This window comes from Anabrus simplex, chromosome 2 (genome assembly GCF_040414725.1).
Source record: "Anabrus simplex isolate iqAnaSimp1 chromosome 2, ASM4041472v1, whole genome shotgun sequence".
NCBI lineage: Eukaryota > Metazoa > Arthropoda > Insecta > Orthoptera > Tettigoniidae > Anabrus > Anabrus simplex.
Window position 1 is genome coordinate 213,112,189 of NC_090266.1, and position 20,348 is coordinate 213,132,536.

The 20,348-nt window shown below is 41.3% G+C and overlaps 1 protein-coding gene across 1 annotated transcript in view; it reads left to right on the plus strand.

Annotated features, from left to right (window-relative positions):
- LOC136863491 (lutropin-choriogonadotropic hormone receptor) overlaps positions 1–20,348 on the plus strand; it is a 207,931-nt gene that overhangs the window by 185,897 nt on the left and 1,686 nt on the right. The gene's annotated exons all lie outside the window — the stretch shown is intronic.

A 20,348-nucleotide genomic window follows, 5' to 3' on the forward strand; every position in this document is an offset into this window, starting at 1 on the left:
ATTGTTCCTTCCCATTACCATAAAATAGAGAGGAAGAACATCTTATGAAAACAGAGAAACATATTATTACGTATAAAACACCGTCTGTCTCTGTTACTCTAATTTATTTTAGGATGACCCAATGAATGTACACAGACACATATTCAGCTCGCCCCTGCGCCGGCCGACCGACCGGCCCCACTTTGAGTGAAAGACCTTGTATTTCAATCAATCAATCAATCAATCAATCAATCAATCAATCAATCAATCAATCAATACTGATCTGCATTTAGGGCAATCGCCCAGGTGGCAGATTCACTATCTGTTGTTTTCCTAGCCTAATCTTAAATGATTTCAAGGGAATTACAAATTTATTGAACGTCTCCCTCGGTAAGTTATTCCAATCCCTAACTCCCCTTCCTATAAATGAATATTTGCCCCAATTTGTCCTCTTGAATTCCAACTTTATCTTCAAATTGTGAACATTCCTACTTTTAAAGACGCCACTCAAACATATTTGTCTACCAATGTCATTCCACGCCATCTCTCCGCTGACAGCTGGGAACATACCACTTAGTCGACCAGCTCGTCTTCTTTCTCTCAATTCTTCCCAGCCCAAACTTTGCAACATTTTTGTAAGGCTACTTTTTTGTCGGAAATCACCCAAAACAAGTCGGGCTGCTTTTCTTTGGATTATTTCTAGTTCTTGAATCAAGATATCCTGGTGAGGGTTCCATACACTGGAACCATACTCTAGTTGGAGTCTTACCAGAGACTTATATGCCCTCTCCTTTACATCCTTACTACAACCCCTAAACACCCTCATAACTATGTGCAGAGATCTGTACCCTTTATTTACAATCCCATTTATGTGATTACCCCAATGAAGATCTTTCCTTATATTAGAACCTAGATACAATGATCCCCAAAAGGAACTTTCACCCCATCAATGCAGTAATTAAAACTGAGAGGACTTTTCCTATTTGTGAAACTCACAACCTGACTTTTAACCCCGTTTATCATCATACCATTGCTTACTGTCCATCTCACAACATTATCGAGTTCATGTTGCAGTTGCTCACAATCCTGTCACTTATTTATTACTCTATACAGAATAACATCATCCGCAAAAAGCCTTACCTTTGGTTCCACTTCTTTACTCATAAGAAAACATAAAGGTCCAATAATACTGCCTTGAGGAATTCCCCTCTTAATTATTACAGATTCAGATAAAGCTTCGCCTACTCTAACTCTCTGAGATCTATTTTCTACAAATATAGCAACCCATTCAGTCAATCTTTTATCTAGTCCAATTGGACTCATTTTTGTCAGTAGTCTCCCATGATCCACCGTATCAAATGCTTTAGATAGGTCAATCGCGACACAGTCCATTTGACCTCCAGAATCCAAGATATCTGCGTTATCTTGCTGGAATCCTACAAGTTGAGCTTCAGTGGAATAACCTTTCCTAAAACCGAATTGCCTTCTGTCGAACCAGTTATTAATTTCACAAACATGTCTGATATAATCACAACGAATGCTTTCCCAAAGCTTACATGCAACGCATGTCAAACTTACTGGCCTGTAATTTTCAGCTTTATGTCTATCACCCTTTCCTTTACACGCAGGGGCTTCTATGGCAACTCTCCATTCATTTGGTATAGCCCCTTCAACCAAACAATAAGCAAATAAGTACTTCCGATATGGTACTATATCCCAACCCATTGTCTTCAGTATATCCCGAGAAATCTTATCAATTCCAGCCGCTTTTCTAGTTTTCAACTTTTGTATCTTATTGTAAATGGTATTGTTATCATATGTAAATTTGAATACTTCTTTAGCATTAGTCACCTCCTCTATCTGGACATTATCCTTGTAACCAACAATCTTTACATGCTGCTGACTGAATACTTCTCCCCTTGTTCATTAATGATTCCTGGAATGTTCTTGGAACCTGTTTCTGCCTTAAAGTGCCTATACATACACTTCCATTTTTCACTAAACTTTGTATGACTGCCAATTATGCTTGCCATCATGTTATCCTTAGCTGCCTTCTTTGCTAGATTCAATTTCCTAGTAAGTTCCTTCAATTTCTCCTTACTTCCACAGCCATTTCTAACTCTATTTCTTTCCAATCTGGACCTCCTTCTTAGTCTCTTTATTTTTCTATTATACTAAGGTGGGTCTTTACCATTCCTTACCACCTTTAAAGGTACAAACCTGTTTTCACATTCCTCAACAATTGCTTTAAACCCATCCCAGAGTCTGTTTACATTGTTTACGTTGCTTACGTTGTTAACTGTATACCTTTTCTTATTCTAGACCAAATATCTATTATTTAAAGAATGATGCGTGTTCCTGAATGCGTGTAGTACTTTTAATATTGCAGTCGGAGAATATTCCTCTCTGAGCCAGCTTATTTATTCCCATAAGAGAAAGCAACTGTTCACCTAAATACACGGACCCGTGCATAGTCAGTACATTGGTAGCATGCTTATTAATGGGAGAAATTTTGATCTGGGAAAGCCGTAGTAGAAGTCAGCCAGAGATTTTCTATTTCTGTAATATGCTTTCATTTCCCTGTCGCACTGAAAATCAATTAACACTAATTGGAGTTCAACTCGAACTTTATCACAGTCATCATAATACGATGCAGCAAATATGAAAATAAGGCACTAATTTGGAAGATATGAAAAAATTCAAGAATCTGGCGTAATTTCACCTTGCAGTGTAGATATTATATAGAAATATTCTCCCAGACATGTTTTATGTTCATTTAGGGTCAAATAATTGGCTAATTTGAGATAGTGTGCTACATGTCCATGTCCTAATTGTTGATACCATAAGAGAAATTCATCTTAAAGCCTTAAACCTATTACATACCGGTAACTCAATAATAACTTGTCCTTTTCCCTTAAGTGGCACATTGAAGGTTTTCTGAAGGTATTCAGCTGACCAGTCAGATTGGGCACAAATACAAGATCACAAGAACTCTAAGCTCTGTAATTAAGTCATGGCCTCCCCCTTCACCTCCGCGAACATTGCTATTTCATAACGATTTTCAAAGAGGTGATCAGATTGTTTCCTCAGACTTCAACAGTGTACATCCCAGTGGAGAGGGGTGGAATGTTTATAAATTGAAATGCTTTAGCCGAATTTGATCGTTGATCACGCATATACGCGTATATATAACTTTATTTTTAAAAATTCCTGTAACGGAAAATGTGAGGAAACAGCTAAACAGATTTCAAATAATAATAATAATAATAATAATAATAATAATAATAATAATAATAATAATAATAATGGCATTTGCTTGACGTCCCACTAACTACTTTTACGGTTTTCGGAGACGCCGAGGTGCCGGAATTTAGTCCCGCAGGAGTTCTTTTACGTGCCAGTAAATATACTGAAACGAGGCTGACGTATATGAGTACCTTCAAATGCCACCGGACTGAGCCAGGATCGAACCTGCCAAGTTGGGGTCAGAAGGCCAGAGCCTTAACAGTCTAATCCACTTAGCCCGGCACAGGTTTCAAAGGGTGACCCCTCATTTTAAAGCGTACAGCCTGAAAGCTCTCGGAAAAATAATAGTGTTTATAGAATTCAAATTTCCTTACTTATCTCCCTCATTTTCTTTAAGTAATTCCAAAGTCTTCCGCGAGGTCCCGTCGTGCGCGGCTAGGTACCGTGCGGCAGCTTATGGCAGCTCCGTTCACTACACACCGTGTGGCAGGATAATCGCTCCTAGTGCTCAAGGTGGAAGAAAATGGCCAGACTTAAACAGTAGCTTGCTAGCATGCTGTTAAGAGGGTGGCGTAAAGTTACTATGAGTTGTGGCTTGGACCTTTCTTGTTACGAACTTACGGGATTACCTTCACCGTATAACAGTTAATATAATGCCGCAAGAACCACTAAAATCGGCCGGCTAGAACGGCAGAAATAATATTTACATTATTAAGCTTAGATTTTTAAATGTATATACAAGTAGATGGACATGAGATCCCAGAGATCTGACTGCATTCGTAGTTTGAAAGACGACGCTCAACAGATTACAATTCTGGTGAAAAATACAATAAACGTAAACTGCATTATTTAGGCCACCTTACATTTTTCAGCCAATTGCCGTGCAGCTCCGTTATTTTCAACTATGGTCAAAACACTGCCAATTGCAATTGATGCTAATAATTCCTACAACAACCCAAACCACCGACGCAGACACTGCCGGTTCTGCTAGCGGAAGGCCCATCTGAGAGAAATTGAGCCGAGAGAGTTTCAACGGCTCAAACTAGATCGCAAAGACTGACGGCTTAGACGTCCAGGTATCTTGAAACCACGATATTTTGCAACATTTTCTGCAAAACCCGTTAGTTATCTATATTGGGCGAATCATTTAAAACCGCCAACATGAATTATTCCGGAACAAAATACGCAACTACTGAGCTCGATAGCTGCAGTCGCTTCAGTGCGGCCAGTATCCAGTATCCGGGAGATAGTGGGTTCGAACCCCCACTGTCGCCAGCCCTGAAGATGCTTATCCATGGTTTACCATTTTCACACCAGGAAAATGCTGGAGCTGTACCTTAATTAAGGCCTCGGCCGCTTCCTTCTCACTTCTAGCCCTTTCCCGTCCCATCGTCGCCATAAGACCTATCTGTGTCGGCGTGACGTAAAGCAAGTTGTAGGAAACAAATATGCAACTGATGCTGTGTTTTCATAGAATAGAACTACAGACAGGAACTCATAGTAGTCAACAATGGTCACATAGTGATTTCCCAGCAAGGTGCTTTTATTATTATTATTATTATTATTATTATTATTATTATTATTATTATTATTATTATTATTATTATTATTATTATTATTATTATTATTATTATTATTATGTCCGCCTCTGTGGTGTAGTGGTTAGTGTGATTAGGTGAAACCCCCGGAGGGCTGGGTTCGATTCCCGGCTCTGCCACGAAATTTGAAAAGTGGTACGAGGGCTGGAACGGGGTCCGCTCAGCCTCGGGATGTCAAATGAGTAGAGGTGGGTTCGATTCCCACCTCAGCCATCCTGGAAGTGGTTTATTATAATAATAATAATAATTATTATTATTATTATTATTATTATTATTATTATTATTATTATTATTATTATTATTATTAATGTGGACATGATATGTGGGCGTTTGGGATTACACCGTGTCAAGAAAACAAGATAAAACTCTATGTTTCGTAGATAACTTTGTTCCGCATCTTCAAAAGAACGTGTGTACAGCGGTTATGCCTACCCACAAACCCCCATCCCTTTCCCGCCGTCTCACATCATCGTCTAGTTTTCTCCACATACTTTCTTTTCATTCTTCAGCTCTGCTCTATTCTATCCTGGTGTCTTTCGTTGCATTTTATTTTATTTGTTTCTATTTTTTCCTTCTACCACATTCGTCCCTCATTCATCTGATGTTCTCTCTGTTACTCCTCACTAGGGATAAGCGCGACTGAAGCCTGGAATCGAGAGCGTCGACTCCATCGACTCCGAACACCGGTCTCGGTTCGCATGAAGCCTCTCGACTCCAAGCGAACTTGACTCTCATTGCGGGGCCGCTTGCGTGTCGATGCGCGGAAAATAACATGAAATATCATACATGTTGCTGCTCATTTGCCCATTGGGGATTTTAAGAGTATTGTAGAGTGAAGTACGATATCGTCAACGAAGACGACGAGCGTAATTGTGTAGTTGAAATAAAATTAAACGTGTCATGTCAGGAATCAGGAAACGTGTCTGTGCTAGTATGGGTTTAACTGTTACGAATACATTCTTCAAGCATAAGGCTATTCACCGCTACACATGGGAGGCTAGGGGTACCAGATCCATAATAGACTATATCTTAACAGACTTCGAATTCAGGAAATCTGTTAGGAATGTACGAGTTTTCCGCGGATTTTTCGATGATACAGACCACTATCTGATCTGTAGTGAACTAAGTATCCCTAGGCCGAGGGTAGAGAAAGTGAAATCTGTCTGCAAACGAATAAGGGTAGAAAATCTCCAGGACGAGGAAATTAGACAGAAGTACAAGGATATGATTAGTGAGAAGTTTCGAACAGTAGACAGTAAGCAGGTTCACGATATACGAAGTGAATGGGTGGCATACAGGGATGCTGTAGTAGAAACAGCAAGGGAATGCCTAGGAACAACTGTGTGTAAAGATGGGAAAAGGAGAACATCTTGGTGGAATGACGAAGTGAGAGCAGCTTGTAAACGTAAAAAGAAGGCTTATCAAAAATGGCTCCAAACAAGGGCCGAGGTAGACAGGGAATTGTACGTAGATGAAAGAAACAGAGCGAAACAAATAGTTGTTGAATCCAAAAAGAAGTCATGGGAAGATTTTGGTAATAACCCGGAAAGGCTAGGTCAAGCAGCAGGGAAACCTTTCTGGACAGTAATAAAGAATCTTAGGAAGGGAGGGAAAAAGGAAATGAACAGTGTTTTGAGTAATTCAGGTGAACTCATAATAGATCCCAGGGAATCACTGGAGAGGTGGAGGGAATATTTTGAACATCTCAATGTACACTGACTGACAGAGCAAATGCAACACCAAGGAGGAGTGGTTCGAAAGGGATGCAAGTTGGGGAAAAAACAGAGACGGCACGGACGAATAATTGATGTTTATTCCAAACCGATATGCAGGTTACACAATGCGCACGGCATCGACTCAGTAGTATGTAGGACCACCGCGAGCGGCGATGCACGCAGAAACACGTCGAGGTACAGAGTCAATAAGAGTGCGGATGGTGTCCTGAGGGATGGTTCTCCATTCTCTGTCAACCATTTGCCACAGTTGGTCGTCCGTACGAGGCTGGGGCAGAGTTTGCAAACGGCGTCCAATGAGATCCCACACGTGTTCGATTGGTGAGAGATCCGGAGAGTACGCTGGCCACGGAAGCATCTGTACACCTCGTAGAGCCTGTTGGGAGATGCGAGCAGTGTGTGGGCGGGCATTATCCTGCTGAAACAGAGCATTGGGCAGCCCCTGAAGGTACGGGAGTGCCACCGGCCGCAGCACATGCTGCACGTAGCGGTGGCCATTTAACGTGCCTTGAATACGCACTAGAGGTGACGTGGAATCATACGCAATAGCGCCCCAAACAATGATGCCGCGTTGTCTAGCGGTAGGGCGCTCCACAGTTACTGCCAGATTTGACCTTTCTCCACGCCGACGCCACACTCGTCTGCGGTGACTATCACTGACAGAACAGAAGCGTGACTCATCGGAGAACACGACGTTCCGCCATTCCCTCATCCAAGTCGCTCTAGCCCGGCACCATGCCAGGCGTGCACGTCTATGCTGTGGAGTCAATGGTAGTCTTCTGAGCGGACGCCGGGAGTGCAGGCCTCCTTCAACCAATCGACGGGAAATTGTTCTGGTCGATATTGGAACAGCCAGGGTGTCTTGCACATGCTGAAGAATGGCGGCTGACGTGGCGTGCGGGGCTGCCACCGCTTGGCGGCGGATGCGCCGATCCTCGCGTACTGACGTCACTCGGGCTGCGCCTGGACACCTCGCACGTGCCACATGTCCCTGCGCCAACCATCTTCGCCACAGGCGCTGCACCGTGGACACATCCCTATGGGTATCGGCTGAGATTTGACGAAGCGACCAACCTGCCCTTCTCAGCCCGATCACCATACCCCTCGTAAAGTCGTCTGTCTGCTGGAAATGCCTCCGTTGACGGCGGCCTGGCATTCTTAGCTATACACGTGTCCTGTGGCACACGACAACACGTTCTACAATGACTGTCGGCTGAGAAATCACGGTACGAAGTGGGCCATTCGCCAACGCCGTGTCCCATTTATCGTTCGCTACGTGCCCAGCACAGCGGCGCATTTCACATCATGAGCATACCTCAGTGACGTCAGTCTACCCTGCAATTGGCATAAAGTTCTGACCACTCCTTCTTGGTGTTGCATTTGCTCTGTCAGTCAGTGTAAAAGGAAATCATCCTTGTGGTGTTGCGAACAGCCAAGCTCATGAGGAGGAGGAAAATGATGATGGGGAAATTATGCTAGAGGAAGTGGAAAGGATGGTCAATAAACTCCATTGTCATAAAGCAGCAGGAATAGATGAAATTAGACCTGAAATGGTGAAGTATAGTGGGAAGGCAGGGATGAAATGGCTTCATAGAGTAGTCAAATTAGCGTGGAGTGTTGGTAAGGTACCTTCAGATTGGACAAAAGCAGTAATTGCACCTATCTATAAGCAAGGGAACAGGAAGGAGTGCAACAACTATCGAGGTATCTCATTGATTAGTATACCAGGTAAAGTATTCACTGGCATCTTGGAAGGGAGGGTGCGATCAGTAGTTCAGAGGAAGTTGGATGAAACCCAGTGTGGTTTCAGACCACAGAGAGGCTGTCAGGATCAGATTTTCAGTATGCGCCAGGTAATTGAAAAATGCTACGAGAGGAATAGGCAATTGTGTTTATGTTTCGTAGATCTAGAGAAAGCATACGACAGGGTACCAAGGGAGAAGATGTTCGCTATACTGGGGGACTATGGAATTAAAGGTAGATTATTAAAATCAATCAAAGGTATTTATGTTGACAATTGGGCTTCAGTGAGAATTGATGGTAGAATGAGTTCTTGGTTCAGGGTACTTACAGGAGTTAGACAAGGCTGTAATCTTTCACCTTTGCTGTTCGTAGTTTACGTGGATCATCTGCTGAAAGGTATAAAATGGCAGGGAGGGATTCAGTTAGGTGGAAATGTAGTAAGCAGTCTGGCCTATGCTGACGACTTGGTCTTAATGGCAGATTGTGCCGAAAGCCTGCAGTGTAATATCTTGGAACTTGAAAATAGGTGCAATGAGTATGGTATGAAAATTAGCCTCTCGAAGACTAAATTGATGTCAGTAGGTAAGAAACTCAACAGAATTGAATGTCAGATTGGTGATACAAAGCTAGAACAGGTCGATAATTTCAAGTATTTAGGATGTGTATTCTCCCAAGGTGGTAATATAGTAAGTGAGATTGAATCAAGGTGTCGTAAAGCTAATGCAGTGAGCTCGCAGTTGCGATCAACAGTATTCTGTAACAAGGAGGTCAGCTCTCAGACGAAACTATCGTTACATCGGTCTGTTTTCAGACCAACTTTGCTTTACGGGAGCGAAAGCTGGGTGGACTCAGGATATCTTATTCATAAGTTAAAAGTAACAGACATGAAAGTAGCAAGAATGATTGCTGGTACAAACAGGTGGGAAGAATGGCAGGATAGTACTAGGAATGAGGAGATAAAGGCTAATTTAGGAATGAACTCGATGGATGAAGCTGTACGCATAAACCGGCTTCGGTGGTGGGGTCATGTGAGGCGAATGGAGGAGGATAGGTTACCTAGGAGAATAATGGACTCTGCTATGGAGGGTAAGAGAAGTAGTGGTAGACCAAGACGACGATGGTTAGACTCGGTTTCTAACGATTTAAAGATAAGAGGTATAGAACTAAATGAGGCCACAATACTAGCTGAAAATCGAGGATTGTGGCGACGTTTAGTAAATTCACAGAGTCTTGCAGACTGAACGCTGAAAGGCATAACAGTCTATAATGATAATGTATGTATGTATGTATGTATGTATGTATGTATGTATGTATGTATGTATGTATGTATGTATGTATGTATGTATGTATGTCAGAAAGTATCGGAATAGCAGACCACGGACATTTAATTTCACGTCTTTATTTGTCGTGATCAGGAAATTGATAAACAGATATCGATGGTAAATAATTATGAATTGCACATGAACCATTAAACAAATCTAATATGGGTAAATCCTCTAAAATAATTCGAACATGGATTACACCACTACAAGCCTCCGTGGCTCAGGCGGCAGCACGTTGGCCTGTCACCGCTGGATTCCGTGGTTCAAATCTCGGTCACTCCACGTGAGATTTGTTTTTCTCTGGGTACTCCTGTTTTCCCTGTCATCTTCCATTCTAGCAACACTCTCCAACATCATATCATTTTATCTGTCAGTTATTCATCATTGCCCCAGAGGAGTGCGACAGACCTCGGCAACCGGTACAATTCCTATCCTCGCCGCAGGATGGCGGCTTCATTCATTCCATTCCTGACTCGGTCACTGACTGGAAAACAGGTTATAGGTTACCATTATAATTCAAGGACCACGTTAAGTCATGTTGCATTGGTAGTAGTAGTAGTATACACAAAAGCCCCTTTTCGCGACAGCCCTGGTAGGCCTTGGCCTACCAAGTGACCCCTACCCACCTTGAAGGCCAGTAGATTACGAGGTGACGTGTGTTCAGCACGACGAATCCTCTCGACCGTTATTCTTGGCTTTCTAGACCCGGTCTCTACCCCAACGTGATCACGAAACCTGAGATACAGGTAAAAATCCCTGACCTGGCCGAAATCGATCCCGGGGCCTCCCTAGACTGCGGAGGCGGCTATTATGACGCACAATGTTTGGTAAAATATTTGTTGTAAAATCATACTGTAAGCACTAGCTTCTTTTTTTTCTCTTTTATGCCCCAGGCCAGGGGTATTAATCATTTACAATTAAAAACCTAACTCGGTCGAAAATCGAACCCAGGACCGCCGGGTGATAAGCGCACGCGTTGCCCCCTGCACCGCGGAGCTGAACTGGTTGGAATCAATATTGGCGATTATGTAAAGGTATACTGTCAGATTATTATTACCTCTACAGTTATCGTCATCATTAACATCATCGCCGCCAAAATAGACCTACAACATGAACACTAACGATGGTAAAATCCCGAAACAATATTTAATGTTTACTGGCTAATAATCATCTTGTATTCACCGTATCACGAGTTACCAAGGGAGGAACGTGGAACTATAATTCCAAGCAGTTCCGACAGTAGTTGACAGGTGGCGTTGCTGCATCAGTGGAGTCGACACTGGAGTCGAGAGTGTCGGTTCCAAAGGTAGCAGTCTCGACTGTTCGCGACTCCGTTCGCAGCCCATCCCTCCTCACGCACACACGGTGTGATGAACATAGAGTTAGTAAATGATTCATTTACTAACTCTATGGTGATGAACATAGAGTTAGTAAGTGTTTCATTTACTAACTCTATGGTGATGAACATCTTAACTGGAGCTTAATGTTGTCATCTGCCGCTTGGAGCGCTATGCCAGCACACAGCGAGCCGCCTGGTGACAAAATAGCGTACCACTACAGCTCCAACAGTAAAACAATCTTATATTCAAACCCTTATTACTGTAGAAGACTTCCTCGTGAACAGTCGAGATTTTCTTCGGAAGACGCGGAGCAAACTTCTCTGTGAAACGTAAAGAGTTTCTCCTTGTTTTGTTGACGCGGCATAAGCCCAAAAGTCCGTATCGTCGTTGCCGGGACTAAACCTCCTATGTGATAATATTTTTGGAGATATACTGACCCGCAGCACATACAATATGAAGAGCGAGAATACCTTGACAATATTCACAAAATATTGCACCTTAGATGACAGAACCTTACCGGCCAAAGTTCTAAGCTAAAATAGTTCACATAGGAGATGATATCATGTCTACAAGTACGGGCCGTGAAAGCATCAATGTTGTTATTATTATTATTATTATTATTATTATTATTATTATTATTATTATTATTATTATTACTATTCGATACAGCCATCTATGGGCTACGAAAACACAACAGCCTCTCATTTCTGCATTTCTCCTTCCACGTGTTTTCAACTTGGTTTTTTCCTTTCCTGCTCGAGATCCTTCCTCTGACTTCTTAGCCGCTCTTCTGCAGACATCTTAGAGCTTTCTCGGGTGGGGAGGGGGAGGGGGCGGATCCTTCACCCCTGCGACGTTTGTCCAAAAACTCAATCGATCCAGACATCTTCCATTGCAATTCTCGCCCTTTTCAACTCCTGGCGCACTTTCTGAAACCAGGGGATTTTATTTCCACTTCTCTTCAAGGATGAGAATTTCTTTCGCCAACATTTTGGTCCTCATTCCCAGTTAGAATATCTGAAATCAAAGATAGATTTTCAATGCAGTCACCTGAATCAATAACGTGTTGATCCTTCACGAACCCTGAGGCACTCTTTAATGCGACGGGGCATGCTCAGTACCAGATCATTGACTAGGGAGGTAGCCAGGAGAAGGGGTTACTGGGGGGTTAGAACCCCCCCCCCCTCCCAATCGCCCGCATGGGATATTTACCAAAAAATAAACAAAACATACAATAAACTATGAACTAAATAAACATTCAGAAACATAATTGTAAAATCAATAGAACTGTAATGCACTTATATCAGTGCGCTTGTAATGATAAGTCACGTACATGCACCTTAATTGTGTTCCACCATTATTTTGTAAATATAAACCCACCCAACCTTCGGCCGATCCTGGCTACGCTACAGTCATTGAACATTTCTTGAGTCAGATGTTCCTGCAGTCTAATGGCAGTATCTCTAGCGCCTGAATTGTTTGTGGGGGATGTTGACGGTTGGAAATTGTTATTTCAAGAAAGATCCACACATGCGCTATGCAGTTCATCTCCGGAGAAGACGCTGGCCAGTCCATTCTGCGGATTCCACGTACCTCCAGTTATCTATTCACTGCTGTTACACGATGTGGACGAGCGTTGACATCCTGTAGCGTAAACCCATATCCTACAGTCTCTGCAAAATTCACCTGCTATGGGTCGCAGAATGTTGTGTTCGTACACAGCAGCTGTCATGTTTCAATGAATGTGGACCAATGGTGTACGGTGACCGAACATGATAACTGCCCAGAATAGTGCTGAACCTCCAAGCTGGTGGTGACGTTCTACTGAGAATGATTCGTTGTAACGTTTCCCTCTTGCCCTCCATATGCACAGAGAGTTCTCATCAGGGTGTAAATCAATTTGCAATTCATCAGTGAACAACGCACTGGACCGTTGATCTCGTGCCCAAGTCTAATGTGTTCAAGCCCATAGAAAGCAAGCCACCCTGTAATGTCGTCGAAGTGGAGGAGTCCTCAGGGGTCCTTTTACATACAGTCCCACATCATGGGGTCTATTGCGAACAGTTTGGGTACTTACAGTAGGGTTGCCATGATCTAAACAACGTACTTATTCTCTGACCATAGGTAAATGAAACATAAATATTAGACATTGATGGGTAAGCTGCAAATATGCTTAACGTTTCTCGTTTTCGTTTTTTTATTAGTAGGCCGTGTAAGTTCATTGTCACTGTGACTGTTTCCTTGCAAACATTTGAACAACTGAGAAAAATAATAATAATAATAATAATAATAATAATAATAATAATAATAATAATAATAATAATGTTATTTGCTTTACGTCCCACTAACTTCTTTTGCGGTTTTCGGAGACGCTGAGGTGCCGGAATTTAGTCCCACAGGAGTTATTTTACGTGCCAGTAAATCTACCGACACGAGACTGACGTATTTGAGCACCTTCAAATAGCACCAGACTGAGCCAGGATCGAACCTGCCCAGTTGGGGTCAGAAGGCCAGCGCCTCAACTGTCTGAGCCACTCAGCCCGGCCTGGGAAAAATAAAGAGGTGTTACCTTTGCATATGATACTTTCTTAAAGTTGAGGAAGTTTGGAGCAGATTTGAATGCCATATTAGTCCAGAATGTTTAGGAGCAAACGTAATAATAATAATAATAATAATAATAATAATAATAATAATAATAATAATAATAATAATAATAATATGATCAGAGCTATGTATGAGGGTATTTTGATTTGTCTCCATCTACGCTGACTGTTTATCAATTCGAACGTTCCGTTTTCTCTACTAGATGGCAGAAAAAATAATCTCTGTAGGGCAATCTATGGCTGAGTTTTAATTAATTTTGTCGGATAAACTCCAGATGTGCCACCAGAGATCTTCTGCATGTCGACATCGTTCGACATGAAGTGCCGAATGGATTTTCTTGAACAATTTCCCTCTGCGTGTTATTAATTTTCGATAGATTAAAACTGTAATGATCATTATTATCAATCTATTTACTTTGAAATGCTACTGGAAATGTGGCTTTCTTCTTTATGCATGTCTGCCTGATGGTAAAACTCTTCCAAAAAAGAAAGGAATATTTACACCACTGTGAAAAGGTGCAATTGTATACGCTCAAACACTTCAATATTGCACAGTTCTCCTTATACTTAGAACTTTGAAATTCAGAAAGAAGAACAAAATTCACATACAGCATATTAAACTCAGCAGATCTGTTCACACCATTTTGTGCTGCTAATTTGTGACGATATTGCGAAGTAAAGAACACACCACAGAACTTTTTAACACTGAATTATCAATTCCTAAATTATCCTCGTGTAGCCAGAGATTTGTTTTCAAGCACCTCTATGTAACTGTGTAGAAATATTTGGTTAGCCGAGATAATACTAACTTTTTATCATGAATCCACAATCATATACTAATAGTTACTCATCCATGCGATGAAATCTAGAGGTTGGTTTTTCTTTCCTCCCTTATATCAAGATTCTAAAAGATTCGCTGCAACATGAATTACTTCACTGTACTGTACAAGAAAACATCTGCCTCTTCTACTATCTGCGTATGACGAGAAGTCACGGCAGCTTGTAGGTACGGCACGAGTAATTGATACTACACTCTTAGCTACAAACAACAGTTGTGGCAGAGAATGAATCCATGCATATCCATTATCAAACTGTTTATTATGCACTACATAGAGTAAATGTGTATCTAAGGCGCATTTGCCCTACCACCTTGAAATTTCTCGGCAGCATCGCAATTCGCAAGAGTCTCCGCGGACGGAACAGATGTTTATTGTCAGGACTTGAGACTTGAGATAAGCGCATGCGCGGTAGCCATGCTTACCCCTCGCACCTCTTACCCCGCATCCATGCCAGACGACCATAGTATACACCGGTTCTAATTGCTAATTTGTCTGCTGGAATAATCGAAAGTTTACTTGAAGGAGAACTATATCTACTCCTCTAGAAAGAAACTAGCCAGAAGAGCACGAGCATGATTGTGGTTTCGGGCAGAGTTCGTAAAACATGTCATGTCTCATTAAACTGATGTCATGTTTCACTCGGTGACAATTTCCAGTCCTGAAAAATTCTCTCTCTATTCATGAGCATTCTGTCGAATCTAATTAGAGAACCTGCCCAGTGACTTCACAGTGGAAGCCTTAGTGGCTCAGAGACAGCATTACTGAATGGCACGGCTTCGTCCAGATTACAACTATGAACGTATCTTTTCCCTGATTTATTATTATTATTATTATTATTATTATTATTATTATTATTATTATTATTATTATTATTATTATTGTTCTTCTTTTATCCTCCAGGGTCGTTTTTTCCCTCGGACTCAGCGAGGGATCCCACCTCTACCGCTTCAAGGGCAGTGTCCTGGAGCTTCAGACTCTGGGTTGGGGGATACAACTGGGGAGGATGACCAGTACCTCGCCCATGCGGCCTCACCTGCTATGCTGAACAGGGGTCTTGTGGGGGGATGGGAATATTGGAAGGGATAGACAAGGAAGTGGGAAGGAAGCGGCCGTGGCCTTAAGTTACGTACTATTCCGGCATTTGCCTGGAGAAGAAGTGGGAAACCACGGAAAACCACTTCCAGGATGGCTGGAAACGAACCCACCTCTACTCAGTTGACCCCCCGAGGCTGAGTGGACCCCGTTCCAGCCCTCGCACCACTTTTTCAAATTTCGTGGCAGAGCCGGGAATCGAACGCGGGGTGGCAGCTAATCACACTAACCACTACACCACAGAGGCGGATTTTTAATATTATTATTATTATTATTATTATTATTATTATTATTATTATTATTATTATTATTATCATTATTATTATTATGTACTAATTATATCAATAGGAAGTATGTTGTGACCATTTCTTCATAATGACTAGGATAAATGCATATATATATAGGGTACGGTACCCTAAATATGGTAAAAACCCCAAATTTGATGTCATTCTGAAGCTTATAGAGTATCGTATTAAAAGTAGTTGTAATTGGGTAAGATACGGTACTTACCTAGGGGCTCCTGGCCGAGGCGGAAAAGGCGTGCTCGGTTCGCCCGGAAGGACGTGGGTTCGAATTCCCGTCAGGAAGTCGTAAAATTTAAGAAACGAGACTTCCACTTCCGGAGGTGCATATGGCCCTTAGGTTCACTCAGCCTATACCAAAAATTAGTACCAGGTAAATTCCTGGGGGCAAAGGCGGCCGGGCGTAGAGCTAACCACTCCACCCCATCACGTGCCGAGGTTACGAATGATGGGAGCCTTTACCTTCCACCCCTCCAAGGGCCTTCATGGCCTGTACGGAGATGACTTTGCCTTCTTTTTTTGCTTTTTTGCTTACGATACTTACCAATTGGGTTGTATGTAATTAATCACAATGATAAATATGGCCTAGGGAAATAAAGATGATGTATCATATTTTGGACTGAAAATATTAAGACTGATATAACTTTTCAAATGGGGCAAAGGATGTAAAAATTTATATAATCATGCACTTAAAAAATTCTGGCTTTTAGGACACCTCGCCCTAGGTTTGAGAACTGACAGAATCCGACGGCAGCTGGAATGAAGTGTAGTAATAATAATAATAATAATAATAATAATAATAATAATAATAATAATAATAATAATAATAATTTTGGCTTTACGTCACTCTAACTTCTTTTATGGTTTTCGGAGATGCCAAGATGCTGGAATTTAGTCCCGCAGGAGTTCTTTTACGTGCCAGTAATTCTACCGACACAAGGCTGGCGTATTTGAGCATTTTCAAGTATCACTGGAGAGAGCCAGGATGGAAACCGCAAACCTGGGCTTAGAAGACCAGCGATCTACCATACGAGCCACTCAGCTTGGCGAAGTGAAATAATATTTTCGTTAACAGTGAGTGGATAATCCTTCCTACAGTATCTCTAGGGTCTACTGTGTTGAAGTAGATAACATCGATGTTTCAAGATATATTATAAGGCGTCTAGAAGCACCGTATAACCCTGAATCTTTGGTACTACTTTAGCAAAGTGCAGTATGTTAGGACAGTAATCAGAAAACATCTAAACAGGTTTGCAGAAACGACACATTGAAGACCATTCAGGCTACAAAGTAGCACTTATTTTGTACGCAAAGGGGTTTAATGCCCCATTATATCCCGCCAATTTTTTGCTAAGAAAAGGTACATGTACGGAATGTGGGATGCGACACGTAGTTGCACGAAAAGAAGACAAAACTTGAAGAAAAGAAGAAGTGGGTATTAACAATGTAAAAGCTTTGAAGAAGTAGTAACTTAAAAGTAGTAGTTGTAACAATAATAGCACTTCATTTGTCTACTAAAGGGTTAGTATTTCATTTTAACAAATAAGAATATGCAAAATGTCGGGATGAAACGAGGTATATATTTGTTCATAGAATTGTATTCAGATGGTATTCACCTTCATATGCTGTTGCATTGCATAAATGTCCCAATATTTAAGCGTCGACGTTTCTCTGTTGTTTCCCAAGTATGATCCTCAACCGACGAGTGGAAACTTCAGAATCGGAAAACCAGCATCGCAAGAATAATTCCCTCAAAGATCGTGGATTTCTCATTGTCATTTTCATGCATCACTGCTTCGTATCATTGATCTCTAATTACAGTACAGTTGTACAACAGGACTTGTGTATGCTGACTTTAAGCTGGAAATTAGCAATCTCAGTATTCGGGAAGAATAAACAACGAATATCTTCTTACTTACATGACTTCATAAATTATATTTCTGTGAAAACTGGTTCAAAGTCATGGGAAATATAAATCCAAGTTTTTTAAGGCTAGTACTAATACACTGACTGACATGGAAATTGTTACCCCCATATATAGCCAACCATTAGCAATGAATCAAATCACATACAGTAGAGCACTGTTGATAAAATATCGATTGTGCACAGACCAATTGGCGTAACCCTCCCGAATTTCCAAATTGAAGTTATGTGTGAATCAAGTAGTCAACACTGTAACACACATTCTGGTAAATTGGTGTAACCCACAACACATTCCTTCAATGTAAAAAAAGAAGAAGAAGAAATTTGATGGCGTAACCCTGCACATGGCAAGGCCAGGGAAGCCACTTGGCGTAACCAACTAGTCGTAGGTTGTACCAATCAATTGCGACCGCTAAGTTTCTCGATCTCACAAGCCCACACAAGCCAGCTGGCGGCCTGTCTTTGTTTTGATTAGTGTGTCAGATTTAGTTGTCACTAAAATTAACTACATAACTCAGTAATAGTATTTTTGACATATGGTATACAAAAATGCTGATTAGTGTATGATATTAATTGAGTTTCTTTGTTAATTTGGATGTTACTTCTGTGAGGGTTACTTATTTAAATAAATCAGAATAGGAAATTAGAGTTTTATAATAGTTTTCTTAGTGTTAATGATCATTCCTTCACATAATAAATAACTCCTCATCGGAGGGTCTGCCTTACAAGGGCTGCACTCGGTTAGAAATAGCCACACGAAATTATTATTATAATAAATAACTTACCGTTGTTGTTGTTATTATTATTTGTTCCAATTAGTTTAACCCAAAATATACATTGTTGTAACCAATACTGAAGTTGTATTAGTCCCAGTCAAATGGCGTAACCATCAAATTTCACGTAAAAGAATTAATTTCAAGAAACTATATGATCCCACACTATATATTCCAGCAAACTACAATTTTAAATACATTATAGAATTTAAATAAACAAACTAGTGCAAACTGTTTTTTACTCTCCTGAAAAATTTGCTTTTTGTCGCTTACGCCAGTTGGCCTGTACACCATCGATATGTATGATGAATAAATCATTAACGAGAAGTCACAGAAACATCGCAGTAAAGAGTGTTGTAGGGCGCAGTAGTTGCCATTACCCAGTGTATAAAAGAGATCATAGAATAGAGAACTGTACGTGTTTACAAACCAGATAGGTACGCCATAGCGTCGTACGCTAGTCGAGTATCACCACGTAGACCCATTTTTTCGAGGTCGCATTGTCGGAACACATGAAACTGGATGGTCGGCTCGTAGTATAACCTGCCATACTGGCCGTGCAGCCACCACTATAGACAGGTCGTACGTTACGTATTTGTCCCACCAGACGTTTTATCCACCGACATGCGGTGGTAGAGAGTAGCGCCTCACCCAGAAGATCCTGCATTCTGTGGGAGTCCACTGTATTTGCTGATCTTAACAAGATCGATTTGTCGCCGTTTGAATGAGTCTGGACCACAGCGCAGTGCCCTATGCGATGCTTAACTTTGACCCTTAAACATCGTGCGACACATCAATGGGGCAATAAACGTCGAAATTGGACGCAAAAATAGTGATGCATATTTTTCTGATAAACCTCAATGCAGATGATGGTCACATCATGGTTTAGCACCACGGAAGACAACACAACAATCCAGCACTTACTAATCAACGTCATAATGTATGTCCCGGACACATAGTGTTTTGGTTTGGGATGCCATCATTACGACTACTGACCACCAATTATGTTTGTTGAAAGCAAGGAGACATCAGAGCGATACATTAGTGAATTTCTGTGGCCCCATTTCCTGCCATTTTTGTGCAACATTACGAATGTCATTATGCGTCAAGATAATACCCATGCCCATTCAGTTCACAGCGTCCAACAGACTCTACGAGATGTGAACATCATTCTTTGTCCTGCAAGGTCACCAGAATTGTCCTCAGTTGAACACATTTGCGTCAATCGCCTGTACAAATATTTTTCGGAAGAAAAGTTGAGTGTGCCACATAACTCGGGACCGGGTTTTTTGAAAATCGATATGCGCATATCCAAATGCATATTTAGTGGGTTTATTGGATTTATTGCATATTCTAAACATAACAGCATATTTCAGCATATACATTTGAAGTTAAGCATAGACTAATTTAAAACATCTCGAACAAAATTTGTTTCGCCGGCGTGTTGGACATCCCTTGTAAGCAACTTTCTGAGCAACAGGTAACGAGATAACGTTATTGTACGCAAGCATGCTGCCCGGATATTTCAACAAAGGGATGGGGTGCGACATTCCTTTCACCGTCTGGGCAGCCAGTAGCCCGGAGTTAGTTTTGTGAGGAGTTTCTTCAGTTAATGTGTTACTTTATTCTTAGTCCGCAATATCCTATACTCAAGTGCCTAAAGAGAAGATCTGCAGAAATTATCTATTAAATCAGTCGGTGTCAGGTAATAGTGATTGTCACCTATTGTTAAGCATGCTTGAAAGAAGTGATATGTGAAAAGAAATGTCAACTTGAACAATATGCGAAAACGACTGCACATATTACGGCAAAGTAGAGAAAGAAGAACAACAAACTACAACTATGTCTTACGCAT